This window comes from Mustela nivalis (genome assembly GCF_964662115.1).
Source record: "Mustela nivalis genome assembly, chromosome: 11".
Lineage (NCBI taxonomy): Eukaryota > Metazoa > Chordata > Mammalia > Carnivora > Mustelidae > Mustela > Mustela nivalis.
In genome coordinates, this window is record NC_139030.1 from 8393550 (window position 1) to 8412961 (window position 19412).

Consider the following 19412-nt stretch of genomic DNA (forward strand, 5'->3'; position numbering starts at 1 on the left):
TTTATTCCTTTATGTCTTCTTTACTAGGGCTTTCTGGTCATTTGCAAGTTGAAAGCATACTATTTCATTATAAATTACTTTCCTTTTGTTTCTCTTTTATGGTAGTCTTACAGCAATAGTTTAAAACTATTGTGTTAGTAAGTTACATTATCTATAAGTTCCACTTACAAATAGTAAAGAGGCACTATGAAACATTTATTATAAGATAGTGTATTGGTCACTAGACGTTTGAGAGCCACTATGTTAAGCTCTCAACTGCCTCCACGAGTTCTTTGACTTTTGCCACCTCTTTATCTTCCTAACCAAAACTAGTTAAATAGACTTCAACCTTTCTCTTGACTAGAATAGTCTTTATTTGCTTTACCTTAATTGGAGGCATAGAATTGTGGTCCTTATAAAACCATAACCTAACCTGCATTGTTCAGTTAAAAATTCCCACGATAGGGGCGCCTGGGTGGCTCAGTGGGTTAAAGCCTCTGCCTTCAGCTCAGGTCATGATCCCAGGGTCCTGGAATTGAGCCCCGCATTGGGCTCTCTGCTCAGCAGGGAGCCTGCTTCCCTCTCTCTCTCTGTCTGTCTCTCTGCCTCCTTGTGATCTCTGTCTGTCAAATAAATAAAATCTTTTTAAAAAATTCCCACGATAGTTAAAATAACACCATCTAGAATTAAAATACCTATTGACACACTAGGTTCTAACCCATTAATCTGACAAAGATTATAAAGATGTTGAAAGCCCAGTGTTTGCAGTGGGTACTAAGAGTTACATTAAATATATGTATATGTTTTGATTTGCCAATTCCACTTCTAGTTATGTACCTCAAATATATCCTTGAATATATACATCAAGGAAGTTTTCACCTAGGTCCATAAAAGAATATATACAAAAATATTAATTGCAGTATTATGTATAGTGTCAGAGAATTGGGAGCACTTGTGTGGCTAGAACCAGGAGAGTAGGCAAGTAAACATTTGGAAGTTGTTGTTTTGTTTTGTTTTACAGCTTTACATTAGTGTCACTAATGAAAGCATTATAGGGATATAGATGAACCTTAAAATCTAAGTGATTAATGAAAACATAATAGAAATTATGTGCTATCTAAATATAATATTATATAAATTAAAAAGTATGTAAACAGCATATGCATTTTTCAATCATATATAACAACAAAACTATGTATTATGTACACTGAAAAAGTGGGTTATACCAGACAAGTGCAATGATAAGGTAGTTTCAAGATAAAAAGGATTTAATTTTGTTAAATCTATGAAATCAAATGGAATTTCAAATGTATGTGCTCTGTTTGTGTTTCTTCATAAAAAAGATGCATAATTTCATAATAACAAAAATAGTCCTGTTTGGTAGACTTTTAAAAATCCAATTGCTTTTGCCTTCAAATAAAGCCAATACATGCTACCTGCCAAGTAAAAAGTTCTTACCGGGAGAATGGTTTCACCTAGGCCGCTTTCCTCAGTGTTCCTGAAAAACTTCCCCCAGCCCTGGCTCTCCTGCACTTTTAGGAATCTTCTTCCTTTCATATTTTCACTCTATTTTTCGTGGCAAAATTTCAAGAGTCAATGTCACAAAGTAAGAACTCCCTTGGAGGATGGAGAATGAGAGGACCTGCTGTAGAACAAGCTGGGATCTCTCAGTGGGAACAAGAGAGAGCCAGAGGCAGCCTCCCTGTGAACACCCACCCATACTGACACCCCTTTCCATCAGGGCAACTGTGTGAACGCCCACAGACTCCCCACACGGGGAGTGAGAGCCAGTCAGTTGCAGAAATCACCTGCAAAGAAAAAAAAAAAAAGGAAAAAGAAAATGAGTAAAGTGGTTCTTAAGCAGTATTATCATTACAGATATAATACAGGGCATTTTCCTGGCCTACATATTCTGAGCCCTATGGTGGTATATCTTTTTGTGGAGCAAACTTTTTCAACAAAGTTTACCATAGATCCAATAAATATAACCCAGAGACTATCCCTTTTCTGATGCTTCAAAATTTTGATTATGAATTCAATTTTCAGAGGCTCTGACTTCAAAAGGGAAGGGCCTTGAATGTGGGACAAATATTTCAGTCATAGCAAAGGAAAAAAAAAAACATCTCAATTATAAAAGTCACCCGGAAGTGTAGACATGTGAGTCAAGTAAATTCCGTTTACATAAGTACACTTGAATCCAATCCATCAATTGCTCTGATGAAATCAACTTATGAAATTCCAAAATTGAAATTCATAATTGAATGAAGGTGGTACCCAGTTGGGGGTTGATGAGAAGTGAGTCTATATCTGTATGTTCAGTTCACTTTTGGATGCCATCTCTCATTTTCAGCTGTTTCACTGTGGCTTAAAGCAGCATCTAGCACCAAGCAAGCATGTCCATAGTTGAAAACTGTTTGTCTAAATAATGGCATTGTCTTTGGATCTCACTCTTTAAATAAAAGAAACTATTTAATTTAACCACACACTCCACCAAACATAGCATACGCCTCCACTATGTAAGTACAATGAAAATTTGAAATGAATCAAAAGTTATCAGACCCAAAGATTGTGTTTTCTATTTTGCATCATGTTCCATATCAAGAAAATGACCTAGCTATTGAAGATTAAAAGAACATTGGAAGTACTCACCTTAAGAAGAAAAACGAGGATAGTTGTCTTTCTCCGCTTGACTTATTTCGCTAAGCATGATACGCTCTAGTTCCATCCACGTTGTCGCAAATGGCAAGATTTCATTTCTTTTGATGGCTGCATAGTATTCCATTGTGTATATATACCACATCTTCTTGATCCATTTATCTGTGGATGGACATCTAGGTTCTTTCCATAGTTTGGCTATTGTGGACATTGCTGCTATAAACATCCGGGTGTACTAGCCCCTTTGGATCACTACGTTTGTATCTTTAGGGTAAATACCCAATAGTGCAATTGCTGGGTCATAGGGCAGTTCTATTTTCAACATTTTGAGGAACCTCCATGCTGTTTTCCAGAGTGGTTGCACCACCTTGCATTCCCACCAACAGTGTAGGAGGGTTCCCCTTTCTCCGCATCCGCGCCAGCATCTGTCATTTCCTGACCTGTTGATTTTAGCCATTCTGACTGGTGTGAGGTGATATCTCATGGTGGTTTTGATTTGTATTTCCCTGATGCCGAGTGATATGAAGCACTTTTTCATGTGTCTGTTGGCCATCTGGATGTCTTCTTTGCAGAAATGTCTGTTCATGTCCTCTGCCCATTTCTTGATTGGATTATTTGTTCTTTGGGTGTTAAGTTTGCTAAGTTCTTTATAGATTTTGGAAACTAGTCCTTTATCTGATATGTCGTTTGCAAATATCTTCTCCCATTCTGTCAGTTGTCTTTTGATTTTGTTAACTGTTTCCTTTGCTGTGCAAAAGCTTTTGATCTTGATGAAATCCCAATAGTTCATTTTTGCCCTTGCTTCCCTTGAAAGGGTGATGTTCCTAGGAAGATGTTGCTGCAGCTGAGGTCGAAGAGGTTGCTGCCTGTGTTCTCCTCAACTATCATATGGTCTCCCTGATATGAGGAAGTGGTGATGCAACATGGGGGCTTAAGTGGGTAGGAGAAGAATCCATGAAACAAGATGGGATTGGGAGGGAGACAAACCATAAGTGACTCTTAATCTCACAAAACAAACTGAGGGTTGCTGGGGGAAGAGGGGTTGGGAGAAGGGAGGTGGGGTTATGGACATTGGGGAGGGTATGTGCTTTGGTGAGTGCTGTGAAGTGTGTAAACCTGGTGATTCACAGACCTGTACCCTTGGGGATAAAAATATATGTTTATGAAAAATAAAAAATTTAAAAAAAAAGAAGAAAAATGAGGAAATAAAATAAGGAACTATAGAGTGTTCTAAAGATATCCTTAATTGTCCACTAACATTATCTATAGGTCTTTACTTCTCCCTGTGAAATCATCTGAGTGATCTTGGCTTGAGATAGATTTGATTTCCATATTTCTTTCCAGAGTGGGTTCAGAACCCCAGGTGCTTAACTAGAGTGAGGGACACAGGCTTGCCAGAAGGCAGGTTGCCTTCTTTGACTTCGTAGGTAATTTAATTAAACTGAACCAAAGTTTGAGCTAAGATCATAAACAATCTAAACATGTGACATTTTCCTCTTAGGCAATGAGTATGGGTATTTGATTGGAAAATTATGTGGGGGAAAAAAAATGTTTTAGTGACCATAATTTTGCTGTGTTGTGTATTATAAAATCTCTGGGCCTAGGGGTCAGAAAACATGAACTTAAAGTCTATCTCTGCTGGTTTCTGGCTGTGTATATCTGACAAATCATATAAACCTTTTGAACCTCATTTTTTTCACTTGAAAATAGACATACTAACCTTGCAAGATTGTTGTGAGGATTGAATATGTTAATGTATATAAATCATTTAACACATTGCTTCACACATGGGTATTTTTAAATTTTTTAAGATATGGAATGGAAGCAATGGTGTTCAAGGTATAATCCGAGTTATAGTGGAGGAGAAATCGCAAGCAGGAAGAACACACGGTCCAATCCGTTTTAAGGATTTTTCCAAATTGTTGTAAGGATTTGGGCTTGAAAGAAAGATTTATCTAATTGAATCTGATCCAGGATACATAACTTATTTGGATTAGATGAGTAAACCATATTGATGACTGTTTTATGTCATCAACAACTGTGCAACCATACTCATGTCTGTTTCATGCAAAAAAAAAAAAATGAGTGTGCTTTTGAGTGCTCGGTACTTCAGGGACAGAATGTGAGATCATAGTTAGTTAGGATATAACTGAGAATGTCAGCCAAATAAGCTGAAAGCAAATGTTCCTACCTAAGAAATAGCAGCATGTGCCAATGATAGCACATCTGCTAATGAAATGAGGATGATAATAAAAAGATGCTAACATTTATAAGGATTTTGGAATGTCAAATTGTGTATGCCTTCAAGGGGCAAAACTTTCAAAATGTAATTTTTCTGCCACTGATTGCAACTGTAGCTGTCGTTTTTTAAGCCCTTACTATATTCAAAGGTCTCTGCACACATACCATCCTCATGACCCCTGTGTGTGACAGGCATGATCCCAAGTTGCAACATAGGAAACTATAATGGGAAAGGTGAGCTTCTTTCCTAAGGTCACACAGCCATTAAATAGCAGACCTGGTATTTGAATCTCATTCGATTTTATTTATTTTTGTCTTAATGTCCATGTTTGCTCCACCAAATGGTAGTGCCATTTTCTGCTATTATTTTTGGAACCCAAATTACTGAGTACTATGAAGTACTGCTAAATGTGAGTTGAAGTGATGAAAGAAAAAAAATGCAAACAGATACCACTGAATTATTTAGTAATTATTTTTTTAATAACATTCTGGTCGATCAGAGGATCATCTGGAAAACGTTTTGCTTCACCATTTCTGGTTCTATCATTCTGATTTCCTAGTAAATATGCAACTTTTAGTCAACACCAAGAATGCCTGAGACCTTTATATACAAGTATTCAATGGAATGAAATATACACTCGTGCTTTCTTCTTTGATTATCCTCAAACAGATTTACAGAGCTTGAAAGAAGCATTAAAGCCAGTATATATACCGCAGCAAGTGAAAGAATAACCTAACATTTAAAATTTCTGGTAGAAATACAGTTGCTTTCCACTGGTGTTAATTTATATGTGTTAATTATACACAGTATTCAATGTCATCTGAAAGACTGCAAATGACAGTCTTGATGTGATATACATCAAGTGTGTATATACAGTGCTACCCTTCAGTGACTGGAAGAGAAGCTGCAAACAGGAAATAATGATATTCCTGTGATACCTGCCCATGCTGGTGGCTCCTGGAAACTCTCTGCATCTGGCTTGACTCCCACGAACCACCTGTGCAGCTTAGTCTTACTTAGCGGTAAGTATGCTGCTCTCACATTCCCTAAATAGTGCCAGCCCCAAGCTCCCATTCAATCCTGCATTTTCTATTGCTTAATGACACCCACTGACTTCCTTACCATCACCCCAAGTGCACTGGATCAGAAACTTACATCATCTTCTATCTTCTCTGCCAGGGTGAGCTCATCTTGTGAATAACTGACTTGTGTCAATGACAGCCTCATTTTGTTTTAAAGAAATGCATTGAATAGAGTTTGTAGCTGTGCAGTCACTTCAGTATGTATATTCTAATTTTACCAACTCAAAGCCAACTGACACACTTTAGTACCAGGAGAGATGAAATGCATTTGACAGACTTGCCTGTGACTTTGGGAGTCACCTGGCAGTAAATTGGGTACAGGTAGGATGAATACGAAAGACCTGTATTCTTTTCTTTGTGTTTTCAAAATTTATTTTGTAACAAATGTATTATATTTTGCAAAAATTAAGGTATTGTAATTTATAGAGATGACTCCTGTTCCTTATTAACAACAACAACAAAATCTCAACAATATTGAAAGGTACAGAAAAAGAAAAAGAGAGGGTAAAAATACTATCATCTAGCACAAATTATTATTAACATTTCAAAAGTCTTGTTATGGGTATATACAGAAAGATTTATAAGTGTTCATAAGTAGCTTAATAGGTATTTAGAGATAATTTTATAAACCAATAAAACTATATCACTTCATATATATCATCAAATTTGAAAATAAAAAAAGTGAATTTTAAAAAATGGATAAACATAAGATAAACATTTAATCAAGAAATATTGATTTATAAAATACCTCTATGATTAGAAAAATATTATAAAGTATTGGTAGTTTCCATTTACAATGATTTCACATTAACTACATATTTAAACTTTACATACAGCAAATTTCTACCTAACTCAGAACTTGAAAAAATAGTCACCATAAGATTTTTCACCTCTTTCATCCTCTGAGATCCATGTTTTTTTAGTTAAGTAAAAAGAAAAAAAAATTAACCTTGTTAGAGTTCAAAACATTTGCTTTCTTCCCTGTAAGTATAATTACCAGATGGATTTAATCTTATTTTAGTATCTCAGGGGAGGAAATACTCACTGCCTGTTTGTTTGCCATAGCTTTTTCATTCCTCAGTCATTTACTTTGGCTTACATTTTTCCCGGTTCACTATAATATAGACATTATAGAAATACTCTGATTTTTGTGTTATTGGCCTTGTCTGTGTGTTGTTTTTATATATTTAAGGAAAACCTTGCTAAATATAAAAATTTATTTGACCATTTAAAATTGTTTGGATACTTGAAGGTGTGGCTTCTTATCTTCAGTAGTTAAGACAGCACTTTTACCATGGTCATTTAAGTTGCTTGAATTTTGTCAATTTTTCTCTTAAAGAAACTTACATGCATACTGTCTACATTTCCAAGTTCTTATACATTGATTATAACTTTCCATATCCTCTTTCAATCAATAAAAGATTGACTAGAAGTAATACTTGCTCTCGATGTTCTCTCCTCCTATGTCATTCCACTTTCTTCCTGCAAACTACACTTGTGCTTTGCCTTAAAGTGAGTTAATTTTTATGACTGACTGATTTAAACATTTTTTTGATCTTTATTATTTTGGAAGTGCAACAGCTCTTGAAAGTTGCCTGTACTTGTCTTTACTTTGCTCATTCTGTGACTTTTGTCCATTCTGGGGTCCACCCTAACCTGCTCCAGAGGAACAGCTCCAGTCACTGGTGATCCCCTCATCACATCTAAGGGGCAATCTTCAATGCTCTTTGTAGTTAAAATGCCAGGAGCTAGGGATACAGTTTTTTGTCCTGACAGTTCTTACCGTCTATTTCTATTAATCTCTTTGTGTTTTTCCTCTGCCTTTACTTTAATCATTTCAAGGCTCTTTTCTATTTTAGTACTTTGATTTTTAGTATACCCATCTCTTCCCTTACTTGTTTTTTTTTTTTTTTTAAGAGAAAGAAAACATGCACACACATGATCTCAGAGGGGGAGGGGATCCTTTTTAAAATTAGAATGCTTTTTTTTAATGTTAAGCACTTGACTGAATTCACACTACTAATTTCTTCTAAAGCATACACACACAATAAAAGGTGGAAAAAAGATCTAACAAGTCAATACTGATTAAGATATTTGTATAGCTCTATTAATAATAGTAAGACAAACACTATTTACAGATAAAGAGGGGGACTAAATACTAAAAATAATGTAGCAATAAAATATAAAGAAGTCTAAAACATCATGTATATAATAACATAGTATCAAACTATACAAAGTAAATGGTAACATATTTTGAAATAGAAATTAACAAACACAATTTCCATGTGACAACAACCTAGCAATCTAGTAGGGCTATAGAATATTTAAAAACCCTATCATCAATGCTAATGCAGCATAGATAGATAACTACAACCAACAATTTATAGAATACATATTCTTTTCAAGCACAAAAAGAAAAATGATCATTTACTAGGTCACAAAGAAAATAACCAAAAAATAACAAAGGATATTCATATAGATGTTGTTTTCTGATCACAATGATATAAAATCAGAAACCAATAAAAACTTCCTTCAAATATTTAGAAACAAAGACACTCCAAATACAGAGAAAAATAAGAAGCAATCTTTTAATAATTTCAAATAATGGTATAAATTTTCTTCTAAGTATTATTTTAGGTGGATGGCATTGTTTATAGTGTATGATGTATTATTGAACTCTATAAATGTTTTGTAAATAACCATTAGGAAAGAAACTAAAGTGTTGCATTTAATTTGACAACAAAATCAAAGTCTTCAATCATATGGGGGAAAAATAATAAACAGTGGTTCTCAAACATTAGCATGCTTTGGTATCACGAGATACCAATATGAGATACCAATACCTATATGAGAACTTATTAAAATATGGATAGTTGGGGGCGTCTGGGTGGCTCAGTCGTTAAGTGTCTGTCTTCAGCTCAGGTCATGATCCCAGAGTCCTGGGATTGAGCCCCACATCAGGCTTCCCGTTCAGTGGGAAGCCTCCCTTCCCCCTCTCCCACTCACCCTGCCTGTGTTCCTTCTCCAGCCGTCAAATAAATAAATAAAATCTTTCTCTGACTGACTTATTTCGCAAAGCATGACGGAGAAAGACAACTATCATATGATCTCCCTGATATGAGGAAGTGGAGATGCAACATGGAGGGTTAAGGAGGTAGGAGAAGAATTAATGAAACAAGATGGGATTGGGAGGGAGACAAACCTTAAGTGACTCTTAATCTCACAAAACAAATTGAGGGTTGCTGGGGGGAGGGTGGGTGGAGAAGGGGGGTGGGGTTCTGGACACTGGGGAGGGTATGTGCTATGGTGAGTGCTGTGAAGTGTGTAAACCTGGCGATTCACACACCTATACCTCTGGGGATAAAAATATATTATATATTTATAAAAAATAAAAAATAAATAAAAAGTACAAAAAAAGGAAATCCAAAAAATAAAATAAAATAAAAAAATAAAATCTTTAAAAAATATATAGATGGTTGGACCCTACCCTACAGTTTCTGATCTGCTAGCTTCTAGATAGAGATCAAGAATTTGCATGTGTAACATGTTTACAGGAGATGTCAATGATACCTAACTGGGAATTCAAGTTTGAGAAGACACTGGAGTGGAATGATGAATTAGAGGTGATAAAGTGGGGAGAATAAACAGGAACTATTCTCCCAAGTGATGAAGGATATTTTCAGTTATTAGGAAGATTGAGAAGATGTCTTTTTTTTTAATTGAGGGGAAGATTACACACATATTAAGCTTTAAAAAAAAAAAAAAAGATGGTAGGAAGATGGTGTGTGTTCCAGGTAAAGAAAGGGAATAATTTGCTCATGAACAAAGCATACAGAAGGATCAGAAATAATTTTTGCTTGCTTGTGTGTATGTTTTAGTGATCCGACACATTCTTATTGAGAACTTGCTCTGTGCCTGATGCTATAAAAAGCATAATAATAACCAAAGTCAGCCAGCTAGTCTCTTCAAAGAGATCACAGGTGAGTGGAGCCAACAGTGTAACAGTGAGTGGTAATTACAGTTGAGTTTGCTTAAAGTCAGCATGTGGTCTCTGAGTGCACAGAAAGGGAGAATGAGAGTCAGCCTAGAAAGTTCAGAGAACACTTCTCGAAGAAATTACACCTGATTTAGTTCTTTATTGTCATTTTAGGAAGGGGGACATTTACTTTGAGACAGAAGGGGATCTCTGCATTAGATTATAAACCCTGAATTAATAAACCACAGAGTAGGTGCTTATTAAATTTACATAAAAATGGAAGGAAAGAGCAAAAACTCCCAAGGAGGGTAGAGAAAAGAAGGATTGCAGGAAGGATAGATAAAATTGACAAGAAGATAATTTTGAAGTAGAAAAGGTATATAGAAAGGCCTACCAAGGTCTTCTGGAAGCACCAGTAAATTTTCATCTGTGGTGATTGAGAGGATTTTAGCATTGGAAATAGTGAGGCCCCTTTGCCAAAGGTATGTTGAGAAGCCAACTGGAGATGAATAAAAAGGATACTAAAGTTCAGTGGGGCCCAGCTGTGGTTAGCACAATTTGATGGTGTTACCAGTTGTGGATGACATTTTCCAGCATAATCAAACAGCCTGAGGTTCTCTCTGAACTTCTCATGGCAATCAGCCCTGTGGAGGGGCTGCCAAAGGAAAGCCTAATGATATTGGATGCTTTTATTAGGTCAGTGGGCAGTGTGTGGTGTTGCTCATTAAACTTCTGTGTCCAGAATGGAGCACTCTGAAGTCTGTCAATAGATTTGGCCACTCTGAGTGTACTGGAAATCTGAGTGTCTATAACATTGTTTAGCAACTAGAGGATGTGGGCTGCTGAAAGCAACATCTGGTAATAAAAGTAGGTGCTTTTCAAACCCTTGGAGATAAATTAAATATTGTTGTCATTTCTCCAAAGTAAATTCCTAATACCTGGGAAGAGTCATAGCATTTCCTAAATGGATAGACACAGCTACTCAGCTATAGCTTAAGTGGTAAGTTTAATGTAACTAAGAAAGTCTGTATCTGGTAGGGACATGAAACATGAAGAACAAACAAGGAGGACAAGAGCAGCACAGTATCCTATGCTGCGAAGAGAGACACTAAATATGGCAGATATGAGCATTCAAGTCAACAAACAGCTCTTCTCCAAGTAGTTGATATGCTACTTGGGACAACAGCTTGTATGAAATTCTCTTGCTGACTAACCATTCCTTTTCTCAGGAAGCACAGCCTCAGAGAGAGAAAGTCATTTGGAAAACCATCATAGATGCACAATGGAAGTTAATACCTTTCATTGGCTTATATTACTTGCAAAGGAGCAATAAGCACCAACTCTGAGCAGCAATCTTGCCTCACTGTCAGATGTGCAGGGTTTCCTGGCCCTTTCTCCAAGATGGCCTCACCAGCACACAGCTTTGCAGAAAAGCACCCTTTCTTGACTATATCCCTTGCACTAACCAGGTCAGCCTCCTGCCCTCTATTTGCAGCACAGGTTGATTTGTAAGCTTTCTTCATCTATCTCAAGCCTATTACAAAAACAGTTTCCTACTCTGCCATCCACTTCACCTCTCCTTTCCTTTAATCTCCACTATGCTCTGTGATATCCCAAAGAATCAGATCCTGATTTAGCTTCAGTGATGTGGAGTCACAGTCCTGACTCTGACCCAGCTCTATGTTTGATCCTCTATTAAATAACCAACCCACACATGCACACTCATGGTTAAATTAATGGAGGGATAACCAATTCAAGGGGATTGGCCCCTTTTCTAGCGAAGTGGCTGAACTTTTGGGAAAATGAGAATTACTCTAGATAATACAGGACAATGAAACTTGCAGGAATGTTTCTGTTTTGAGTATAAAAATTGAATTCCCTGCAGGAATTATGATGTGTGTGAAGCCAACTGCATTTCAGAAAGGAAAAAATATATGCCATACTGAGGCAACCATTCACAGGAAAACTAGTTATAGCTTTATGTGTCACTCTCTGTTTAATTTCAGCAACTTCTATCCAAAAATAAAGCAAAACATTTTATGGATAATGAACAAGAGATTTAATATTGTATGGGTGACTAATTTGGTTACTTAAGAAAAAAATTGGAAATGAACCGGATGTTCTAAACTTGATTAGTGTTTCTGTCATAAGGATGCAGCATTAGCTTGACAACAATTGAAACTCATAGCTCATTATTTCTGTATGGCTTCTCCATTAGCTATACTTCTTAGAGTTTCACTGCTCTGTTGGAATTGTTAATGTTTGCTTCTTGCAGAAGTTTTTCTTGGTAAAGCCAGTTATGAGAAGCCCAAATAAAACAGACATGAAGCAATTATATAGATCATTCTAGACCAAAATTTTGTCCTTCTCTCCTTTCCTTTAAAGTTACCTCAAATTTCATAACAGCCATGAAGACCTAGACTAAAAATGAACTCTTTGATTAAATAATGAAGTTTAGAAAATCCAAGGCAGGGTCTTTCTTCTTTCTCATATGAAGTACTTTACTTCCACTATCATTGCCAGAAAGGTGTTCATTAAGATGCAACAGCCATTGGTGCATCAAGTGAGTTATGAGTCATTCACACCTTAACACAAACTATTTTAATAAACCATATTTCTCTATAACACCGTACCAAAGAAACGAGCATTTGAGAGTAAGGAAAAGGGGAAGAGAATTTTTAAAATAGATGCATTAGTGAAGAGGCGATGCCTGAGTAGACACTCAAAGCAGAGGGATTTAGGGAGTTGGCGGTAGCAACTAGACCCCCTATCCCTAACCTAAGCTAGACATACAGCAACTAGAAGAGAGAGAAAGAATAATATAAATGTATCCATGTCATATCATATTTCTTTTGCAAACCTAGAAAGCAAAAGAGTTTTTGCTGACCTCTTTTGTTTGCTACAGTATGTCTTAAAGAAAAGAAAATATGGTAGGTATGTGGGAAGATCTGCCTTGTCCCCTACTTTATTAGAAGAAGAATAATTTACCAACAATCTATAGGTTAAAAAATAATTCTCCACATGACTAAGTCATCATATAACCCATTCATGGGACACTGTTATCTAGGGCAGTTAGGATAACTGGCCTGAATTTTTCCATGGGGATGTAGCTAAAGGAGAAGCAGCAGCTCCTATGGTTTCATAATGTGTGTGTGATGCTCCCACATGCATGTGTGCACGCATGAAGGTGCACACCCAGGACACCCAGGGAGAAAAAGCAGAAATCAGCCCCAAGAGTCTGTTTTGGGGGGGCTAAAATGTTTTGGTTTTATTCCTCTCTTTCTTTTATAACCTTAACCCACTCTCACTTCAGGCTTACAGTCTAAAAGAGCACATTAGAGACTCAGTTTGACTTCCCTTTTCTCCTGACAAGTTGACAGTCAACAGATCTTAGAGCCAGTAGATATGCTTTAACAAATCAATATCAGCAAAATGGCTTGGAGATTTTAAGAGTTTTCTGGATGTTCTTTGGTCCCCTACCTGGAGTTCTGCACCAAGCATGAGTTTGATTGCCTTTGGATAGGAGTCCTCTTATGAAGTGTCAAGTCAGTATCCAGGGTCTCCATATCAGGTCAGCCCATGTGAATCATACACTGATCATCTCTTCCTTCAGTAAATGAAAGATTACCTTTCCTTGCTTTGCTGCTACATTTTCACAAAATTAGTTCTCTCTTTTCACTTATTAATATCCTTGACTAGAAATGTTTTTTTTAGTACTGGGGGACAGGGAATGTGGATGACAGGGCTTCCTTCATGCCATGAAACTGCTACTCCCAGTCCTTGTTGGGACAGCATTGTCATGCACATATCTTTGCTCCTGTCTACTAAGCATCCACGTTATGTCAACCTCCGGATTTGAGCTCTTTGCTTATTTTCCATAGACAGACTTCTGAGAGTTGGTGCTAAATTCTTACCAAGACCTGCTCTTAATGTCTACTGCTCACCTCTTCATGCAGTGCTATTCTCAATAGTGAGGGAAGGAGAAAGGAGAGAAAATAACAGCAGGGCATATAGCAACTGCCAGGCACTGGTACATGCATTATTTGTTTTAAACCTTATCAAAACTCTAGTTGTTAACTCTTTGTCACCCTTTCCCCGATTGTTATGACTTGCTGAGAGATTATATTCTCTACTGCAATCCCAGTGCCTACCAAAGTACCTTGAACATAGTAGGATCAGTGACTATGGAAGTATGATAAGTTTATAGAACATAGTCTTGAGAATTAATACTTGGTAAATTCCTGGAGTTGTTAAATGACATGGCAACCATATATACTCTAGCATCTTCTGATATTTAACAGTCAAAGCTACCTATAAATTAAGCTAAGAATAGTGCTTCCCAAGTGGATTTCATGATACTCCATTTTGCTGCCATGTTGGGTGGCAAATGGTTCCATGACACAGTAAGATTGGGTAACACCAAGTTAAACAAAATCACACATATTCATTTATTGCAGGATGTCTCTAGCTATTTTGCTAGACTATATAATATACTTAAGAGACAACATATTCTTATATTCTCTTTACCTCAGGACATTATCTGGAACTAGTGTCCCTTAGGACACAAATTAGAAAACTGTGCTTTAGTGAATATATAAAGATCTAGTTCAGTGGAGACTATAATGTACAAGAAAGGACTTAAATCATTGCTGAAGTTGATCTAACTCTAGAAAATGATGCCACAGGCACAAACTTTACTCAATCTTCCAATATTAGACTGCCATCAGTGAGCATAATAGAATTACTTTCATTAAATTCCTAACTTTATCAAAATTATCTGGATTGTTTGCAAAGCTAAATCTGCAACCAGGATACGCCTATGGTTTTCTAAATCAACAATGAGTGAGCATGGCGGGTGGTAGACAGGGAGTGATTAACAAAGCAGTTTGAATAACAAAACTAAATATAGTTCCTATTTTTTATTTTATTTAAGTAATAATCCCCTCTGTTTCTTTATCATGAATTAATTCTTTTTTCCTCAAAAGTTAATCCTTAATTCTGATGTTTTTAAAATGAAAATATATGCCTTCTCTCTGGTTTAAATTTTCCAAAAGTTATTGTTATTAAAGAAAAAATGTAGGGGTGCCTGGGTGGCTCAGTTGTTGGGTGTCGGCCTTCGGCTCGGGCACAATCCCAGGGTTCTGGGATCACACAGAATGTGAAAAAAAGAACAGTGTCAAGAGTGACAGTAAGGCATATTTGTTAGGAGAACCGGTGGTTCAGTTGGTTGAGCATCTGACTCTCTCGCTGTGTCTCTTTCTATCAAGTAAATAAAATCTTAAAAAAAAAAAAAAACTACCAATGTTATCTATTAAACACTGATTATTATAGAATGATATCAAAAACAGATATCTTTTGTGGGTTTAAGTGTTTTTCCTCTAAAAGAACAATATCTTACCTGGTAAGTCAATTACTTTTGCTCACCTGCAAATAGAGGTGTGGTTTGGACACTTTGCATATAATCTTCTTATTAAATCTAGTATGCATTATTCTTGCTTATTTGGAGACTGACTTCCCTACATTGACACAACTTTTCAGTGGTGAAGTAATAAGCTATATGCAGATATGTTGTATAGACATCCATATTCAAACATTGGGAATAAAAATAAAGGGATGGCTAGAACCATAGCCAATAATGGAGTGCAAATAGTTACCAGGGAGGATTATCTATTCTGTTCCCCTATATTCCTTTACAGAAACCCATTATTCAGTCAGCTATGCTTTGGAAAAGTGATTCTAAAATTTGGGAATATAGTAAAATCATCATATGCCCTTGTTAAAAATTCAGATTCCTAGGGTTCAGAAACAAAAAAAATTCTGGCTGTATGGGTTTGGGAAACATTTCAGTAATAACTTCATATGCTTCAGATGTCAAAAGTCACTGACAATATTAATGGCATATATTGACAGACAATCTGGAATTGTTTTACTTAGTAATAAAACAGTGTTACAAAACCCTTCAAACATTAAATTAAATAATGTATATGAGGTGTTTAACATAGTATGGTGCCCAAAGTTAGTTTTTTTCTGTTTAAGTATTTATTGACCACTGGCTATAAGAGATCAGTATTTTTTTTCTGGACCTCTTACAGATACAAGTGGAATATAGACATAATATGACCTTTGCAGGATTTGCAATTTTGGAAGGGGGCATGAGAGCTGCTGAATGATGTGATTATTTCCTCCACTGTTTTCTGTATGCCTCTTAAAACAATTACTTTCTTCTAGTGGTTTTGACCAAAGGCCGTGCTGTCACTCTTTTTTTTTTTTTTTTTTTTTTTTTTTTTTAATGAAGATTTATTTATTTATTTTAGAGAGAGCATGAGAGTGGGAGGAGGGGCTATGGAGAGAGAATCTCAAACAGGCTCTGCACTGAGTGTGGAGCCCCAAGCCTGGGCTGATCTCAGAATCCTGGGATCATGACCTGAGCCACCACCAAGAGTCAGATGCTCAACCAACTGAACCACCGATTGCCCTGACAAACACGCCTTACTGTCATGCTTGACACTGTTCTTTTTTTCATTCTGTGTCTAGTATATCTGCACTACATCCAGAGTCTGACCCATTTTAGTCCTTCTACTATGCCCACCCTGATCATAACTAGTGTTTTTGCTCCTTGTAGTCTGCTCTCACAAAGCAACCAGAACGACCCTATTAAAACTGGTCAGCTGTCAGGTGATACCACCTCTCTGCTCAGTTCCCTCCACTCTTCCTATGTCACTCAGAAATAAAGCCAAAGCCATTAAGTTTTTAATTGGCTGGCTCCAATCTCTCTCTCAAGTCATCTTCACCTTTTCCCAGATCCCTGTGCTCCAAACATGCCATTTTCTTTGCTGTCTTTAGATGAAGTCTGGCCAACCCCACCTCAAGCTTTGGCACTCTCTTTTTTCTGACTGGAATGTTCTCTCTGACATCTGAATGGTTCATTCTTTCCTCCTCTTAAAAAGTGTGGGCTCACTATCAGTTTTTAGGGAGTCACTTCCTGACTACCTTATTTAAAATTGCAAACCCAGGACACCTGGGTGGCTCAGGGGATTAAAGCCTCTGCCTTTGGCTCAGGTCATGATCCCAGGGTCCTGCATTGGACTCTCTGCTCGGCGGGGAGCCTGCTTCCTCCCCTCTCCTTGCCTGCCTCTCTGCCTATTTGTGATCTTTCTGTCAAATAAATAAATAAAACCTTTTCAAAAAATTGTAAACCCTCTGCTTCTGACACTCCCTGTCTTTCCCCCTGCTTTATCTCCCTTCCCCAATAATTATATTATTTATAATTATATAAATAGTCTGAATTTATATTAGATACTATATGGTTTACTTTATTTCACTGGGGTTGTTATTTCCTCTCCCTGTTTCCAACAGAATATAAGCAAATGAGAGTAGGGATGATTTTGTCTGTTGACAAAAAAAAAAAAATTTTGTCTGTTGACAAAAAAATTTACTGATGAATCACTAGCACATAACAATAGAACTAAACACACAGAGTTATCATACAGTAAATATATAAATGGAGAAATCCATGAATGTCAATAAATAAGTGAATTATAATAAATAAAAGAAATGAATTATGAAAAACAATTGCATTTATTGGTGCCCAATATATTCCAGATACTTTACTTGACCACTTATATACATTATTTCTTTAATCTTGACAATAATCCTTGGAGATGAGTATCACAAGCTAGGCATTTGCAGATGAGAATCAGGCTCAGATACATTAGGTAGTGAAGGAGGTATTGGAAAGAAGACCCATCTGGTTCTAATGTATATGCTAGGTTTTCTGGAGGAAGTTATTTCTAATATTCTTGGAAGTATCCTACTCAGCTCACATTTCCAAGAATAGGCAAGGTCTAAATCTTCTGGTTTGGTAAATTTCTTTAATTGACTAACAGAAGTTAACATGGTTAAACCAAAATAACAGCATCTAAGTCATGTTTATGAAAATTTATGTATTGTCAGATAATATTGCCAAAGAAATTTTATTAACTGCTAATTTTCCACATTGCTACATCTTGTGGAGTGTGAAAAGTCTAACAAATCTATATCTCCCTTTAACATTAATTAGAAGAGTAGAGATTACCCTCATGTAGAGACTATTATAGAAACTTGTCATTGCGTCACTAGGCAATAACTGTGCTTGATTGATTAAAATGGTAGTATTAATCTGTATCTATTTAATGTTTCTCATAACATACCATTAAGGACCTGTAAGGGATGGCATGTGGATCTTGTGTAGATATGCCTTTCATACTTGCCTAACCCATATGCCAACTGACTTGTCTTCAGATACTCTGAGTTCATTCTCACTAATATCTATTTGTATTAGTTATCTCCCATTTGAAGTTCCTCCCCTTTCCCTGAATGTCCATGCAAATGAAGAATCTTCCAAGGTCCATTTAACACTTTCTCATTATCTATAAACTTCCTTTGTTGTTGTTGTTTTAGTTAACATTAGTATCTTCTTTATTATCAGTTACATATAATGCTTTCTCCTTTAGTTTGCCTTCCATTCAATCACATTTATTTATCAAAATTATTGAGTTCCTACTCTGTATGAAACTCAGAATTTTCTCAAATGCCAACAGGAATATGACACAACCCTCACCTATATAAACTGTACAACTGTTAGGCAAGTATTTTCGTTTTCTTCAGTTAATTATTGTTTTGACATCTGCAACACTCCATATTATTTTATTCAGAATATAAAGTGTATAAGTAAAATAAAATATATTCTTTGACCTTCAGGAGTTCACAGTCTAATGAGAAAGAAAGACATTTATGATCACAGTCTGATGCAGCCAGTATTATTGAAATATGTAAGAGTGATGTCAAGAACACAGAGGAAGAACACATGACCCATTTGGGGAAGGGTAGGCCAAGAAAAGGAACAGAAGGTGACACCTGAGTTGAATTTTAAAGCAATCATAAGAGTAAGCCCAACTAAGACTGCTAAAGGTGGGATATTTTGCAGGTTGAGAGATAGGCTGGTCTTTGGTTTTTAGGCCGTCCCCAAACCTTAAGAGATATTAAGCTCTCAATGAAGAGAGAGTTTAATAATGGTCATCTCAAATGGTAGCACAATATAAGTCTTTTACTATTTTCTGAGTGACTGCTTTAACTGATTAATAAAAGTATTATTTAGGTAAGGGAAAACTATGTCCTAGCCTTAGTTTTTTGAAGACAGAACTAACAAAATTAAAGATATCCTTCCAGTCTCTATGTGTTTTCCTTAGGCAGAAAGAAAAATTTCTGTTCTTCCATTGTGCTAATGTATATTCTGAAAAAAATGAGAGAGGAAACTAATAAGTCAATATGATATTTGTTATCTAAGTTTCTGACTATTTAAAGAATTCTTCTTACTTCGATTTAAAGTTTTGTTTTCTCTATTTATTCACCCCATATGTGAGCTGATTTCTTTGCAATGATGCTTTCCTGTCACCTGTGGGTTTTTCCTAGTAGGGTCAATTGCAGGGTAACCTTCTGA